General features: G+C 40.7%; 1 protein-coding gene across 4 annotated transcripts in view; it reads left to right on the forward strand.

Annotated features, from left to right (window-relative positions):
* Nucleotides 1-6: 6 nt before the first annotated feature.
* Nucleotides 7-16823, forward strand: part of Zbtb44 (zinc finger and BTB domain containing 44) — a 50715-nt gene continuing 33898 nt past the window's right edge. For all 4 annotated transcript variants that reach the window (XM_008852102.2, XM_008852105.2, XM_017802923.2 and 1 more), the window contains exon 1: nt 7-382. The gene's annotated coding sequence lies outside the window, so the exon portion shown is untranslated. The remainder of the gene's footprint in view (nt 383-16823) is intronic.

Below are 16823 nucleotides of genomic sequence, written 5' to 3' on the forward strand. Positions count from 1 at the left end.
CCGAGCTCCTCCAACCGCCACCCGCCCTCGGCAACCGCCCCCAACGGCCTCCCGCGCGGCTCCGACCGCCTCGCTCCTCCCCTCAGGCCCCTGCGGCCGCCGGGGCGCTCTCCACCCGGCGCCTCGCACTCTCGTACCTCGCGGGCACGCCAGTGAGCGGCGCCGCCATGCGCGCCCAGCCCCAGGCTGCTCACGGGCCTAGGCGCGGCGGCCCGAGATAGGGTCCCCTGAGCCTCCTGGGGGAGGAGAGGAGCCAGCCGCGCGCTCCGCCCCCTCCCCCCAGGTTGTCGCCGCCGCCGCCGCCGCCACCTCGCCGCCTCAGCCTGGCGGGGAGGAGGAGGAGCAGTAGCAGGCCTCCGGGCCCCTGCCACACCGCCCGCAGGTAACGGGGAGGGGAAGCCAACTGGGGGGTGGCCGGGGACCGACTCCACGCGTCGCCCTCCTGGGCGCTGGAGGGAAAGGGGACCCTGAGGTGTCAGCCCCGTCCGCGCGGGGAGACACCCCACAGAGTCCCCTCCCTGGCAGATTGGATCTTCTCGGGGGTGGGGGACTGGCTTAGGCCCCCGCCAACTGGGAGCAGTCACCCCAATCTTCCAGCGGAGCTGATTTATTTGCGCGGCCATCCGCCCAACAGCCAACCCTAAGCGGGCGAGATGTTTGTTACCGGCTCACCTGGTCTAGCTGCGAGCCTGAGACCTGTTTATTCCTTCCTCTCCCCTGCTGCTTTCCTCCTGGTGTTGGAATGAGAAAGATGGCACTTCTTTTTAAAAAAGAAAAGAGGGAGAGAATGCCAACACCTTTTCTTCCCTACCTGAGGATCATTATGCATCTAGTCGTTTTACTGCCGGCCTAACCAAAAAACAATAAAAACCAAAAAAAGGAATTACCTGCAAATGACAAGTACGTTAGAACTGATTTAAAAAGGAAATTGCATCTGTTTTGATTTGTGTGAACCTTAGCCAGAATCTACTATAAACCCCAGTGATTGTATACTTTTTCTTGGAACTTACAGAAATGAAGACCAAAACTTATTTATTTATTTAGCGTTTAAGACTAATCTGTTGAATGAGTTGGGGGGTGGCTCTCTTTAAGTTTCACGAATTAGCATTTTTATTCAGAGATAATACCAGAAGTAAACTACATAATATGAGATACCAAAGGTTTGATTTCCTTTTGCCTTTTTTGGTTCTAATTCTTGGTTTTAAAAATGCTACATAAATCTGGGAGTTTTTTACCTCCCTTATCGATTTTTGATTTCCCACTTCATTTGTGATCAGCTGTAGCTAATGTAGTTTCCCTTATGGAATATATAAATGTTATCTTACACTCTTGTATTTAAGGATGATTATATTCATTGATTGTGAAAGCCAGATTTACTTTGTTCAACCCTGCTATGCATACTTAAATGCATAGCATATATGCATGTAGTTTTATTCTCAGAACCTAATGAGATAGATAATATATTTGAATTTTAGAGCTCAGACAGAAACTTAGTAGTGTTTAGTAACTTGCCTTAGGCTATGCAAGTAGAATTGAACCCAGGTAAGGTTCTGGGTAGGTGTAATCAGGTCTACTGTAGCTCTCAGTAGGCATAATATTTCTGTGTGTGTGTGTGTGTGTGTGTGTGTGTGTGTGTGTGTGTATTTTTTTTAACTTCCCAGGCTATGATTTTTATCTCTAGAAGTTCAGTTGAATGTTTTACATTTTCTGTAGGGGTGAAGGTACACTGGGGCTGTTAAAGAGTAATAGAAAAATAATGGAAAACCTTTTGATACCTGGGAATGGAAAAGGTCCACTGTGGAGGCCTTAGTGCTCAGGACCATGTGTGGAGTCAAGATAATAGCTGGCCATCAGGGGAGGTGGGAAGTCCATTCTGGAGAATCAGTCCTCCCAAGACTAGAGTCTGCATATGACTCAATCCTTCCCTTTCTGTCCCCAGCATAAGTACAACACTGAGGCAAAGCCTCTGCCATTCACAATCTGAGACCTCCAGGGAGGGAGCTCTGGGGAATGCAGCCACTTAGAGAAGGGCCGAAACTGCTGCCCACCATGGGAAAGTCCTCCGTCTTCAAGTCTGCTCCACCATCAGCCCACCACTGATGATTTCTTTTATGGCATGAAAATTTTCAGTCTTAGAGTTGTTGGAGTGAAAATACAGTGAATGTAACAGCACCTAGATTCAGTGATTGTTTTTTGAGACAGAGTCTGCTGCTTCCTCTTGAGTGCTGGGATTACAGGTGTTGCCCACCACCACTTACCACCAGGCTTGACCCTTAAATATTTCAACTATATAGTTCCTAAAAATACAATTATCAATAACAATACCTATCAAAATTAGCATATTTAAATTTCCTCTGTTTTCCAAAGTGTTTTTGAAGCCTCACACTTATAGTCAATCAAGATTTTTGCTGCATTTGGTGATTAAGGGTACTTAGTCCCTTTTGTTAAGAAGGGTAGTGCCGGGGGCTGGAGGCATGGCTCAGCCGTTAAGGGCACTGACTGCTCTTGCAGAGGACCTGGGTTCGATTCCCAGCACCCACATGGTAGCTACAAACCATCCTTAACTCCAGTTCCAGGGGAATATGAAGCCCTCTTCTCACCTCGGCATTGCACGGCACGGGTGCACTCACATACATTCAAGCAATACACTCATACACCAAAGTAAAAAAATGAATTTTTTTTTTTTTTTTTTAAAGGGTAGTGCCCTACCACCCACATTTTTCCGGGACCTAATTGACTGAACCAGTTGTAGAATATGTCCACATTGCAACCTTGACCTTGTCTTCTAGCAGTCATTTCATTCACTGCTCTTTCTTGAATGTCCTTGTTATGAGTTTGTTTCCAGACATCTATCGGTGGCCCAAGACTGCATAAGGCCTAGGATTAATATGACTATCGCTCAACACAAATTGTAAACTTAAAACATGATGGGATTTTTGTGTGTAGGTTTTGTTTGTTTTGGTAACTTGATTGTACAGTTCCTTTGAGATCTTTGCACATGACCATGGAGCATTGGAATGCCAAAAGATTGGACATTCCTAGAATAAAGATTTAATTAACTTAAAGTGAAACTTTATTTGGCAAGAATACTTAAAATAGATGATGCTGTGTACTTCATTGCATCATATTAGGAGGTAAATAATGTCAGATTGCTGCACTTAGTGATGCTGAATGTGAATAGTTGGTTAAAGTGGTGAGTACAAGATCTTTTGTAAAGGTATGGTTTGACAGTTTGATTGCATATGACCTTAAGGTAGTAACTTTAACAGGAAGCAAATAACTTGTTTCTGACTTTGTTTAGTGATTTTTAGCATCCATTCATAGATGACTCTTGCTTTAATTTTTTAAAGTTTTTTATGTTTTTTTAATTTTTAATTTTTTAATTTAAAAAAGATTTTCTTCATTAGATATGAATGAAATGCTCCCTAAAAATACTTAAATGCTTGATTTCATCATTTTATCAGTTTTCAGAGTAAAGAGCTAGGGAAATAATTATCCTAATGAGCAAGTAGAATTTTTCCATTTTAGGGATGTTATGATAACTAATGGGGACTTGAGATTTGGGGGGAATAGAACCATTAGGGAGTTTTTGTTTATTTATTCATTTTATAACCAATTTTTGTTCTTTTTAAGGATCACTTTGGTGATAGGAACTCTTTCAAACTGGCTGCTGTGTCTTGACACTTAGGCTCACCATTAATCTTAGCTCTTTGGCATAAGACACTCTAGACTACTTTTGTACATTCTTTGCTCCATCGTCTGGAAAGGGCTGTTTATCCAGGGAGTCTTGGTCTTTACAATGAGAAATGGAATATACAAACCAAGATCTACAAAAATGGCATGCTCGTTGCTACGATAGTGTCATTGCTTCTAGGCCCTTTTGAGAAGAGAAATGGGGTTTTTGTTTGTTTGTTTTTGCTTGCTTTAATCATGGCTTCATAGTGATCTGACCAATCCACATTAGCAGAGCAAGCATTTTTCATCTTTGATTCTATTTTTGTCACAAATAAAAATCATGCTAACAAAATGTGTATTTGCTCTCTATACAAAATATTTTTAAATTATACCACTATCACTGCTTCTTATTAAAATTGGAGATGTCTTTTAGGACTTTTATTTGTGAATATGTAAAATATATACATAGTTCAAAATCATGCTACAAAAACTACCTTTAAAAGTATTACAAAAAACTTCACTTCACTTGAGGGCATAGGTTCAATCCCTGGTAGTACAAAAAAAAAAAACACCTTTGCTCTGGCATCTAAGGGTTGACAGGGAGATGGGCTGAAGCCACATAGTTAAGTAAGTACTTCTAAGTTTTACAATTACATTCTGATTCCTCTAGCAAAGAGAAAGCACTGAGACTAATCTTTGGAAATTTGCAGAGAAGCGGATTTTAAGCTTGCTTTTTGCAGGTGCCATATTTTAAGTAAATTCCATAAAAGTAGAACTTGAAAATCATATTTGGGGGGCTGGGGAGTGCTCCGTGGGTAAGGTGGCTAGTGCCACAAGCATGAGGACCTGAGTTTAGATCTCCAGCACTCATGTAAAAAGCCAGGTATGGCATTGTGCACCTGTAACTTCAGTGCGAGTAAATGTGGGGAACTCGGTGGAGAGAGGAGGATCCCTGAGACTTGCTGGCCAACCAGTCTAGTCTCTCTTCAGTGAGAGACCAGACCCCATCTCAAAAATAGGTGGAGAGTAATATTGGAAGATGCTTGACTTCAACTTCTGACAAAAAATTTTTTTAATCTTTAAAGCTGAATGTAGGTGATAAGAGGTTTTATAAATACTTGCTTTTTTACCACGCAACAAAACTTGCCGTCTATATGCCATCTCCACATATAAAAGCCATTTGGACTTTTAGATGTGATCAGTGAGGTTAGTACATTTTATTTGGATTAGGTCAAATTTTTTTATTTTTTGATAGAAATTTTAAATTATGTGATTGGAAATACTGTGTGCAAATAGTTTTCAGAGGGAGCAGTGGTTGCCTAAAGTAGAGCTATCAACAAAATGCTGAAAAACAAGCTGTGCTTATGATACGTGCCCTGTTCACCATCACAGCTTCAGGGAACACTGAACGTCTCTTTCTGAGAATGGATTGGGATGATAGAGGGATGGCCTATGTACTCTGGACCCATTCATTTTCATTCTGTCTGTAGACTTGGTAAAATAGACTACCCAAGATTATTAGAACAAATAGCAGAAAAAAATGCTGCAGGTGTTAATAAGAGTACATATAGACACGCAGCATCGATAGCCTATTATGATATGTTGTGTGGACTAATAAGGTGATGATGGTAATTGTTAGCATTTGTTGTGCCTTTCCTGTATGCTAGCTGTGATAAACATTTTACGCATCATCTTAGTTAAGACTCATATTAACTCTTAGATATTTTTGCTAGTTTCTTTCTTTGCATGTAAGGAAACCTCTATCTAGAAGAATTAAAACAGTTGCCTAGGGTGTCAACAGCTAGTAAGTGGCAGGCCCTGTTTTCAAATTCAAGCGTGTCATTAGAGTTAGCACTTAACTACTGATGTACCTAGAACTGAATATAACAAGCCATGGAACTGATTTTCAGTTAGCATGCATAAGGAACTACATGACTCGTCTTTGGATAAACAGAAGCACAGAAACACTGAAACTGCATGCCAGCAGTCACAAGTACTTGTCATATCTATTGTGCATCCTTAGATGTCCCCTTCTAAGAAATGTGGGCATTCCATACCCTGTGTCAGGAATTGCCTATAGATAAGGTTTTTCAACAAATATTTTTATTGGGGCTGGAGAGATGACTTAGTGATTAAGAGCAGTTAGCTGCTCTTGAAGAGGACCCAGGTTGGGTTCCCAGCACCCATATGCCTAACAGCCATCAGAAACTAGTTCCTGGGATTCTAACACCTTCTGGCCTCTGCACTTACATACATGCAGGTAAAACATTCATTTTTTTAAAAAAAATCAAGAAACATTTTTATTGATTCTTTTAAAATTTTCATAATTTATTTTGATCATATTCAGAATCCCTCCCCCATCTTCACCCTCACCTTACTACTTCTAGATAAGATTTTAATAGATACTTTAAAGTGTCAAAAAATCAAGATCAATTGATGAATGGATAAATTTTTGAAAAAACAAGTACATCATAGAGTGTTATTAATAGAATCTAGAAAACAGTATTGCTGGGAAAGAAGCCCGGTTAGGGTACTGGACTAGCATGTGAAACTTTCTGGGTTCTATCCTCTTCACTGCATACACCAGGGATACATGGGCCTGTTATGCCAGGCCTCCAGAGGTAGAAGCAGAAGGATCCTGTTCAGGATCCTAGACCTTAGCCAGTTCTGGCCAGCCTGGGTTATTGTACGGAACCCTGTCTCAAAACTACAACATTGGATTCCTTGAAAAAAACTTAATCCCCCACCCCTCAGTATTGACAGCTGTTTAAAAATCAATAAAATGCAGTAACCCCCATGTCTTTGTGTATGATCATCCTCTGAAACTTCTAGTGATTCTTCCTAGACTTTTTTTTTTTTAATGTTTGTGTGTGGTTATGTATATGTGATTGTAAGTGATGGAGGAGGCCAGAGGCCTTGGAACCTGGAGTTACACGTGGTGTGGGTGCTAGGAATCAAATTCAGGTCCTCTGCAAAGCAGACAATGCTCTTAACCTCTGAGCCATTTCTCCAGCCCCTTCCTAGATTGTAAAGACTCCATTGTCACTAAATGGTCAAGTATCAAAGACTTGTATTGGGGTTCCCTCATTATTTAGGAGACTCCCAATTAATTTGTCTCCTAACAATTTTTAAATACTCCTGATTCTTAAATGTATATGCCAAAATAATTCCCCCCTATGATTTCCTGACATTTTGTAGATGCGGTTTAGTGTATTCATGTAAGTTTTATGGGGTATTTTTGTTGTAAATGCCACTAAATTCACTATGAGACAGTTCTTCCACCTCTTGCAAGGATTGATTGGAAATTGTCCAGGTTAAGCTGAAAATCATTTTAGAGTTTGGGGGTTTGTTATTGTTGTTCTTTTTTTAATATTTTATTTATTATTTTTATGTGTATGAGTGAATTGCTTGCATGTAGGTCTTTGCATCCTTGTCATGCAGTGACCACAGAGGTCAGAAGAGGGTGGCTGTTGGCGGCCATGTGGGTGTTGGGGTCTGAACCCCAGTCTTCTGCCAGGGCATCCAATGCTCTTAACTACTGAACCATCTCTTCAGCCCATTATTGTTGTTCTTTACATTAAAATTTTTCTATCATCTGCTGGAAATCTTTAGTCTTAGTCATAGATTTGGTAGTTGTTGGTAGTGGCTGTGATTTTTTTTTTTTTTTTTTTTTTTTTTTGACAGTTTCATTATGTAGACCAAGCTGGCCTGGAACGCCTGGTAATCCTTCTACCTCAGCTTCCCCTGGTATATACCACTACACTTTAATCATTATAGATTCTAAAATAGTATATGCCTTTTACAAAACAAAGAAACATTAGGTTCATAAGCTCCTCCTTGAATGCTGCATTACTTTCTTCACTTAACATTAGTGCCTTGGATGCTCTTGGCCAGCACAGTTTTGCTTAACATTTACTTTCACATTGGTAACTCTTGTCTTACAAGAATGGTCATGGGTGGGTGACACTTAGGCCTTTTTTGGGGGGTTTTGGTTTTAGTTTTGGGGGTTTTTTGTTTTGTTTCGTTTTTTGCTCTTTTTGAGACTGGGACTCCCTGTAGCCTCAGCTGGAGCTCACTGTGTAGACCAGGCTGGCCTTGAACTCACAGAGATTTGACTACCTCTGCCTCCTGGATGTTGGGACTAATGGTATGCACCACCACTCCCAGCTAGGCCTTTTAGGCCTTGTATTAGTCACTTATCTGTTGCTGTGATAGAAACACTGGCCTGAGCAATCTATAGAAGGAAGAGTTTATTTGAGCTTACAGTTCCAGGGGAATTACAGTCCGTCATGGCAGGGAGTCATGGTGGCTGGAGGTGGCTGGAGCAGGAGCAGCAGAAGTGAAGTGCTCATGTCATCATGCAGGCACAGGAAGCAAGTAGCGGGGCGACTGGAGATTCTGGCAAGGCTTAAGAACCCTAAGCCCATCCCCAGTGATGTGCTTCCTCCAGGATAGCCACACCTTCTAAAACCTCCCAAAACAGTACCACCATGTGGGGACAAAATGTCCAAATACCTGGAGCCTATGGGGGACATTCTCATTCAAACCATCATAATCCTTTTTTTTTTAATCTTTTATTTATTCTTGGACAATTTCATACATGTAAAATGTGTCTTGATTATATGCACCCCCAACTCCTCTCTCCCACTCCCCCAAGCACCTTCAACATGTCCTACTTTCCTGAAACTTAGTATTAATGTCTCATTCTTCACATTGATTTTTCTTCCATCTTAATTTTTTTTTTTTTAATCTTTCATATGTACAAGTGTATTGCCTGCATGTGCACGTTTGTTGTGCAATGCCCACAGAGGTCAGAAGAAGGCGTCAGATCCCTTGAAACTAGAGTTATGAGCAGTTGTTAGCCACCATGTGGGTGCTGGGACTTGAACCTTGGTTCTCTGCAAAAGCAGCCAGTGCTCTTAACCACTGAGCCATCTCTCCAGCCCCTTAATTTATCATTTTATTATTTTTTGTTGTTGTTTTTTGGTGTTTGGGGACAGGATCTCACTATGAAGCCCTGGTTGACCTGGAATTTACTGTATAGACGAGGCTGGCCTTGAACTCACAGAGATTTGCCTGCCTGCTGGGATTAAAGGTGTGTACTACCACACCTAGCTCTTATATAATACAGCTTGTTAAAAAAGTTAAGGGTTAGAGAGATGGCTCAGTGATTAAGAGCACTGGCTGCTCTTGCAGAGGACCCAGGTTTGGTTCCCAACATCCACATGGCAGCTAACAATTGTAACTCCAGTTCCAGGGGCTCTGACTCTCCCGGCATTGTAAGACACAGGTGCACTTACACACATGCAGGCAGTACACTCATACACATAAAAATAATAAATATTTTAAAAAGTTAAATTACAAGCTGGGCATGGTGGCACACACCTTTAATCCCAGCACTCGGGACGTAGAGGCAGGTGGATCTCTGTGAGTTCAAGGCCAGCCTCGTCTACATAGTTCTAGGACAGCTGGGCCTACAGGGAGACCCTGTCTCAAAAAGACCAAAAAAAAAAGTTAAATTACAAATACTTGATAATCTTTTGCAGTTTTGTGTTATTAAACTTCAGGATATTGTTATCCTGTGGTCATTACATTGTGTACATATATCTTTATGCTGAAATGTTTTGCTATTTCGTGTTGATAGTTTTTGATGCTTTTAGCACAGCTACAAGAAATTCTAGATGATTCCTTTTAAAATCACTTCATTTTTCTCAGATCTTATGCTGCTAAAGATAACGATCTTCACCTACTCTTGCAAGAAAACATGTTTAGTATTACATCTTTTTAAATATTCTGTTTTTGATTAGTAAAGTTGAGAAATCCTTGATTCATTAAAAATAAAGTTCAAGGGTTTTTAGGGATGTAAACACATTATACTTGTTTTGCATTCATTTTATTTTATGTGTGAGGGCCTACATATATATGTGCATGCCTGGATCCCCTAGAGCTGGAGTTACAGACAGTTGTGAATCCCGTATGGGTGCTAGGAACTGAACCCCAGGACTTTGGCTAGAGCAGCAAGTACTCTTAACTGATAGCCATCCCCTCAGCCCTTCTTTTGTGCACTTTTAATATTTTTTTTGACTTTTATTATTTTTATTTTGTGTGTATGCATGTAATGCCTGCATGTATGTAAGTGCACCCATGTCATGCAATGCCCACGGAGGTCAGAAGAGGCTGTTGGATCCCGTGAACTGGAGTTACGGAAAGTTGTTAGCTCCCATGTGGGTGCTGGGATTCGAACCTGGGTCTTCTGCAAGAACAACCAGTGTTCTTAACCGCTGAGCCATCTCTCCAGCCCTGCACTTTTAATAATTTTTTTTCCTCTTTACTACCTAGGTTTTGTTTTTCTTCCTTTCTGCTTTGGATCTTTGTCGCTTTCTCTTAGTGTGAGGATAGTTCCTTTTGTCTTTGATGCCTTTCTCATGCTGCATAAAATCAAACAAGACACTTTGTATTTTCTATGCATATCAAAAGTTTATGTGAAAATGAAATCATTTACTATGAAAATAGTACTTTAAACAGTGCCTGGTACTTGCTATTAACTAATGATTATTGTTACTGCTTTTAGTAAAAAAAATATTTCAAAGTAATTATTTTTTAAGTTTATGAAATATAGCTTAAATCTAGTCAAAAGGCCTTATGGTCATAATTACTACAAATTTTAGATCTTTGATTTCAGTTAAGTCTTCAGTACCTCCTGGCCATCCTTCTGGTTTTGGTTTGGGTTTTTGTTTTGTTTTTTGAGACAGTTTCACTCTGTAGCCCTGCTGACCCATGACCAGCTGACCCATGACCGATACAGCAATCAGCCTGCTTTCAGCCTTCCAAGATGGGTATTGAGGCTGTAGGCATGAGCCACTAGGCATACCTTTGGTGCTTTTTTTTTTTTCCTCCATACATTATATTTCCTTTTCCTGAAAATTCTACTCCATTCTCCCTCTCTTAGTGTCTGCTTCTACCTGTAACTCAGAAAACTAAAGATAAAGCTCTCAGACAAGTAGAACTTATCATTCTACTGCTGTACTTTTTTCTAAAACTGTCTCTCTTTAAGTCACACTTTCACTATGTTCTGAATTACATTTCCTTTTGCCTGTCAAAGGATCTTGTTTCTGCACCTTTAATTCTTCCTTTTTCATTCTTTACAAATTACAGTGAAGACATTCTGTGTATATACCATAATTACATGTATATGGGGGAGGCATGATGACACATGTCTTTAATCCCAGCAATCAGAAGGCAGAGGCAAGCAGAACTCTGTGAGATGGAGACCAGCATAGTCAGTATAGGGAGTTCCAGGACAGCTGAGGCTACAGGGAGACCCTGTCTCAAACTTGCCACCCTCCCCCCCAAAAAAAGTGTTGCATAATGCAAACAGGACTCATCTTCTGTCTTCCTTTAAATGTGGGTCTACAGGGCACGATGGCACATGCCTTTAGTCCCAGCACCTGGGAGGCAGAGGCAGGTGGTTCTCTCTGCGTTCAAGGCCAGCCTGGTCTACATAGTGAGTTCCAGGCCAGCTGGAGCTACAGGGAGACCCTGTCTCCAAAAGACCAAAAAAAATAAAAAAATAAAAAAAAAATAGATTAAATATTGTACTAATGTTAGAATAGTACTTCTTTTGTGGGATCACTTTACTATAATAAATAAGTTACTAGTAAACAGAAAATGTGTGAATAATGTAGAGTCAGAAATAATGAAGGACCTTTGCTAGGGGTATTAGAAAGGATGGATTCAAACAGGTGTGTGTATGACACAGAAACCCATTATTCTGTACAGCTAATATGAGTTGTGGTGGTGGTGGTGGTGGTGGTGGTCGTGGTGGTGGTGGTGTGTGTGTTTTGCCCAAATGTATGTAAGTGCACCTGTGCCTTGTGTATGTATGCCTGTGACTGTGTTTCCACAAGTGCATGGGTGCTACTGGCGAGGTCCAAAGACAGCTTGGGGAAGTCAGTTCTCCCTTTCTACCAGTGGCTCCTGGGTATTGATTGATCTCAGCTCATCCTGCTTGCTGGCAGGTGCCTTTACCATTGAGCCTCTCCCTGACTCGTTTCTTCTCTGAGTCTCCATTTTTTCACTAGTGTAGTAGGAAATAATTCTTTTCCATCAAGAATCTTTTAGGTAAAAGTCAATATTAAATGTAACCATACATGAAAGTGCTACAAAGTACCAAGGGTTAATAATTGTTCTACATGATAAAACATGAACTGAAGAGGATCTGGACTCTGGTGATTGTCTGATTTAAACAATGAAGGTTAAGTTTAAAGTTGTTAAAAATTCCTACCAATCCAGAAGCAATATTTGGACTTCTTTGTTTCTTTTGTTGTTTGTTTTGAGGCAGGGTATCCCTGTAGTCCTAGCTGATCTGGAACTCTGTGTAGACCAGGCTGACCTCAGTCTCACAGAGATCTGCCTGGTTCTGCCTCCTAAATGCTGGTGTTAAAGGCATGTACCACCACACCTGGCTCTCAAGTTGCAGTTTTACTTCACCCTAACACAGTGGCAATAGAGTAAGGAAAGGGTGCATTTGATCTTAATGAGCAAATCTTGTGTTGGAAAGAAAAGAAACTTTTTAATTTCTGTATTATCAAACTCGATAACTTAATCATATCAGCAAACTCTTCTATAAAAATGTCACTCATAAAGTCAGTGGATTAGGATAAGGACATTGGAAGAAGGTATTTTGGTTTTTGTTTTCTTACTGTTGAAGATGCTATAATTTAAAGAGTACATTTGTGGGGCTAGAGAAATGGCTCAGAGGTTGCACTGGCTGCTCTTGGAGAGGACCGAGGTTCAATTCCCAGCACCCACCTGGTGGCTGGGAATTCGACATGCCTCTGAACTCCGCAGGCAGTGCATGACATGGGTGCACTTACACACATGTAGGCAATACGTTCATACACATAAGATAAAAAATATTTTTTTGTAAAAAAAGTACATTTGTAAAGCCTGAGAATAAATACCATTGGATCTTGTGTTATTCAGACTTTTATAACTGACCAACTACCTGATAGCAACAGTGTACAGGAGAAAAGATTTATTTTGCCTCCCAGGTTGAGAGATTTCATTCTGTCATGGTTGGGTGGACACGCAGGTGCGGAGTTATATTCAACTCAATGGAAGCTACAAATTAAGAGAGAAAATGCCTATACTTTCTCCTTTTATTTCATCTAGGATCCTTGGGGTGTGTCTTCCCCCTTAAATAATCCTCTCTAGAAACACCCTTACAGACACACACACCCAGAGACAACCTTGTTAATCTCCTAGGTGCTTCTCGGTCCTATCAAGTTGACAATCGAGCACCTTTGGGATCAGCATGAGGGTACTTGGTTTGTATATTAGAAAACCTTGCATTGAGTAGCTTCTAAAGACATTTCAAACAAGACAAAAATAAGAAGTGCTAAGTTAGAGCAGTTGTAAAATCATTTATTCCGAGCATTTAAGTTCTCTCAACTTTTGTTGAGTGTTTTGTGTATGTTTTTGAGACAGTTTCCCTGTAGCCCCAGCTGTCCTGGAACTCCATAGGTAAACCAGGCTAGTCTGGATCTCACAGAGATCTGCCTGCCTCTGCCTCCCGAATACTGTGATTAAAAACGTGTGACAGGTACATCCAGCTCAAGTTTTCTCAACTTTTTACTTGGCCATCCTTAGACTAGTTGTCCCATGGTTACAAGATGACTCCCTATTCTAGGTCTTAACTCCAGAGACCTGGTTTGTTTTGTGCCCTGTCTTCTTTTTGGCAAGGAAATGTAACCTGAAGCTCTTTGGCAGCTTCTGTTTTTCTTGTCCAGATAACAGTCTCTGGAGTATCTTTACCTAAACATATCTTTTATATGTATAATGCAAATCTGCTCAGATGTGTGCCTTTGTCCTATAACATAGATTCACCCTTTGTGGGTTTCTTTTGGTCTTTTTGAGACAGGGTCTCCCTGTAGCCCCAGTTGCCTGGAATTCACTGTGTAGACCAGGCTGGCCTTGAACTCACAGAGATCCGCCTGCCTCTGCCTCCCGGGTGCTGGGATTAAAGGTGTGCACCACTGTGCCTGGCCTTTTATGGTTATTTTAAGTGACAAAGGACAGAACAAGCTCTTTGGGCACTTAACACACTATTTTACTGTTCATCAGGCAGTGGTTAGTATGGTCGAAGACTTTTAAGGGGCTTTTTAGAATCCATGAGATCAAAGCAATTTCATAACAGTATTTTATGATGTTATTTTCAATTTTCATTTTATTCTCAGATATACAGTGAAGATTTCCAAAGCTAGGCATGGTAGCACATACTTACTATACTTGGGAGACTGAGTCAGGATTACCCTAAGTTCCAACTCAGCCTGAGCTGCAGAGTAAGTTCCAGGAAAGTGTGAACTACAGTGAGACCTATCCTCAAAACACTTCAAAAAACAAACATCAATAAAAGGCTGCTTGAAACCTGGTATTATGCATGTATGTAAGTGCACGTGTGTCATGCAGTACCCATGGAAGACAGACAAAGGTATCAGATCCGCTGGAACTGGAGTTATAGACAGTTGTCGACTGCCACGTGGGTGCTGGGATTTAAGCCTAGGTCTTCTGCAAGAGCAGCCAGTGCTCTTAACTGCTGAGCCATCTTTCCAGCCCCTAATAGACTTATTTTTAAGTGATTTTTTTTTCATTTGTGTTTATTTAATGTGAGTGTAGGTATACATGTGCCATGGTGCATATGAGCAAGTCAGAGGTCAACTTGCAGAATCATTTGTCTTCATCCACCCTGTGGGACCCAGGGATCAAACCCAGGTAGGTTGTCAGGTCTGGCAGCAATTTCTAAATTTTAATTTATAATATTAGTATTAGGAAGATAAAAGTTAAATAAAAGTTTTCGGGAGTTCTCAATAAATGTTAAAAATGTAGAGACTAAAAGAGCCTGAACTCTGACTACTAAGGTTGATGCCACTCTAATAACCTGCTCCAAAGTGTCATTTTTCTTTCTTTTCTTGATTAGTGTCTTCATGTATTATAGGATTAGTTGTGGGCATTTCACAGTTGTTCATGCTATGTAGTTATCTCTGCCTTTTTTTTTTTTTTTTTTTTTTTTTTTTTTTTTTGGTCTTTTGGAGAGCCCCAGTTGGCCTGGAACTGACTATATAGATCAAGCTGGCCTCAAACCCACAGAGATCCACCTGCCTCTGCCTCCCAAGTGCTGGGATAAAAGCTCTGCATTTTATTTCCATCATAATGACCTATCTTTGTTTATTAGCACTTTCACTTTTACTGGTTTTGTATCTACCAAGCATGATGGATTTTTCATAAGCATCTCAAAACAAATGAAGACCAGAGAGCCAGGAATTAAATGGCAATACATGATCATTATTATCTGCTGGCCATGGTAACACATGCACATCATCCATCCTCTCAGGAAACTGAAGTTGAAGAATTACTAAGAATTCAAGACCAGCCTGGGTTACAGAGATGGGGGCCACATAGCAAGTCTGTCTTAGATAACAAAAATGTGTTGTTTCTTAGTTGTAGATACAGTTAATACTCTTGCTTCGGAAAATGACTATCATTAAATGAAAGTAGAAAATGATCTATAATTTTGCTAAATTTGGCTGTGAAAGGAAAATACCTGAGGAATAGTTATCAGGTTTTGATATGAGATTGAGTTGGAGAATTGAAAATAGTCTCCTTGGGGCTAGAGAGATGGCTTGGCAGTTAAGAGCACTGGCTGCTCTTTCAGAGGACCCAGGTTTCGGTTCCCAGCACCCACATGGCATAGTGAGTAACAACCATCCATAACTCCAGTTCCAGGGGACCCAACACCCTATTCTGACTTCTGAGGGCATTGCATGACATAGGTGCATTTATTTACATGCAGGCAATACACTCACACACATAAAATAAAAATAGAAATAGTCTCCTTTATCCAAAACAGCTTAACTTCTGCAGTTTGAGCTATCATGATAAGCTGTGAATGCCTTGACTAGAGAGAGAGAAAGACTAAGTTTATATTAACTCTCATTGTGATGTATTGTTATAGTTTTACTACTTTGGTATTGTTATTTATAAATTAAACTTTCATGTTAGGTCTAAATAGGAAAATACATGTGTCATATAGGAATCACTACTATTATTGACTGTGGTTTCAAGCATCCACTGGGCATCTTATACTTTGAGTGGGAGCTACTATATTGCATTTTAAGCTGTGAGTGACTGGGCAGTTGAAGGCATCCATCATGAACAGAGCTCATGGCTATAATCCTGGCACCTGAGAGGCTAAGGCAGGAATACCATAAATTTGAAGCTGGGATGTGTAGTGGGCTTTGTCTCAAAGAAAGGGGGTTGTGAGGAGAAAAGAGAAATTGTGCAATGGACTGTTACGAAGCACTTGCTGGTCAATAGAAGCCCAGAATTGAAATTCAGGAAGGATTTAATGAGATATGTGATAAGTCAGATCTACCACTGTTTACTCATTGCTGTATCGTACACTTCTGTATACTGTGTGCTGGGAGTAGAACACTTACATATATACTTACCTCACTTAATTCTAATAATCTTCAGAAAACTCACCTAACTTAAGGTCATCCAGCTTCTTACAGTCATGATTATAATCCAGAGCCCTCTAAACTACATTGTTTTTTGTTTTTTAAGCTGGGCATTGAATCTAGGGATTCATACACAGCAAGCACTGTACCATTGAGCTAAATCCTCAGCCCTTTTTTACTTTTTATTTTGAGACAGGGTTTCATGGATTTGCCCAGGCTGTCCTTGAACACTTTGTAGTTCAAAATAATTGACAAATGAATTAAATGTTAAATATTTAGATAAAGATTAATTATATGGGAAAGTTGTGCTGGATAGCTTTAGTTGTCAATCTAATACACCTGGGTAGAGGGCACCTCAATCAGGGAATTTCCTCCATTGGACTGACCTGTGGCCATGTCTGTGGAGTATTTTCTTGATTTTTGAGTGATGTGGGATGCCCCCACAGGTGGGTGGTGCCACCCCTGGGCAAGCTGTTCTGTATTATATAAGAAAGCAGGTTAAGCTCTGGCCAGGGGAGCAAGCCAGTAAGCAGCTTTCCTCCATGGCCTGTGCTCCAGATTCCTGCCCTAAGTTCCTACCTTGGGCTCCCTGATGAATTGTGACCCAGGAGGTGTAAGCCAAATAAACCC

Source organism: Nannospalax galili, unplaced genomic scaffold, assembly GCF_000622305.1.
Source record: "Nannospalax galili isolate Female #2095 unplaced genomic scaffold, S.galili_v1.0 scaffold6, whole genome shotgun sequence".
NCBI classification, from domain to species: Eukaryota; Metazoa; Chordata; class Mammalia; order Rodentia; family Spalacidae; genus Nannospalax; species Nannospalax galili.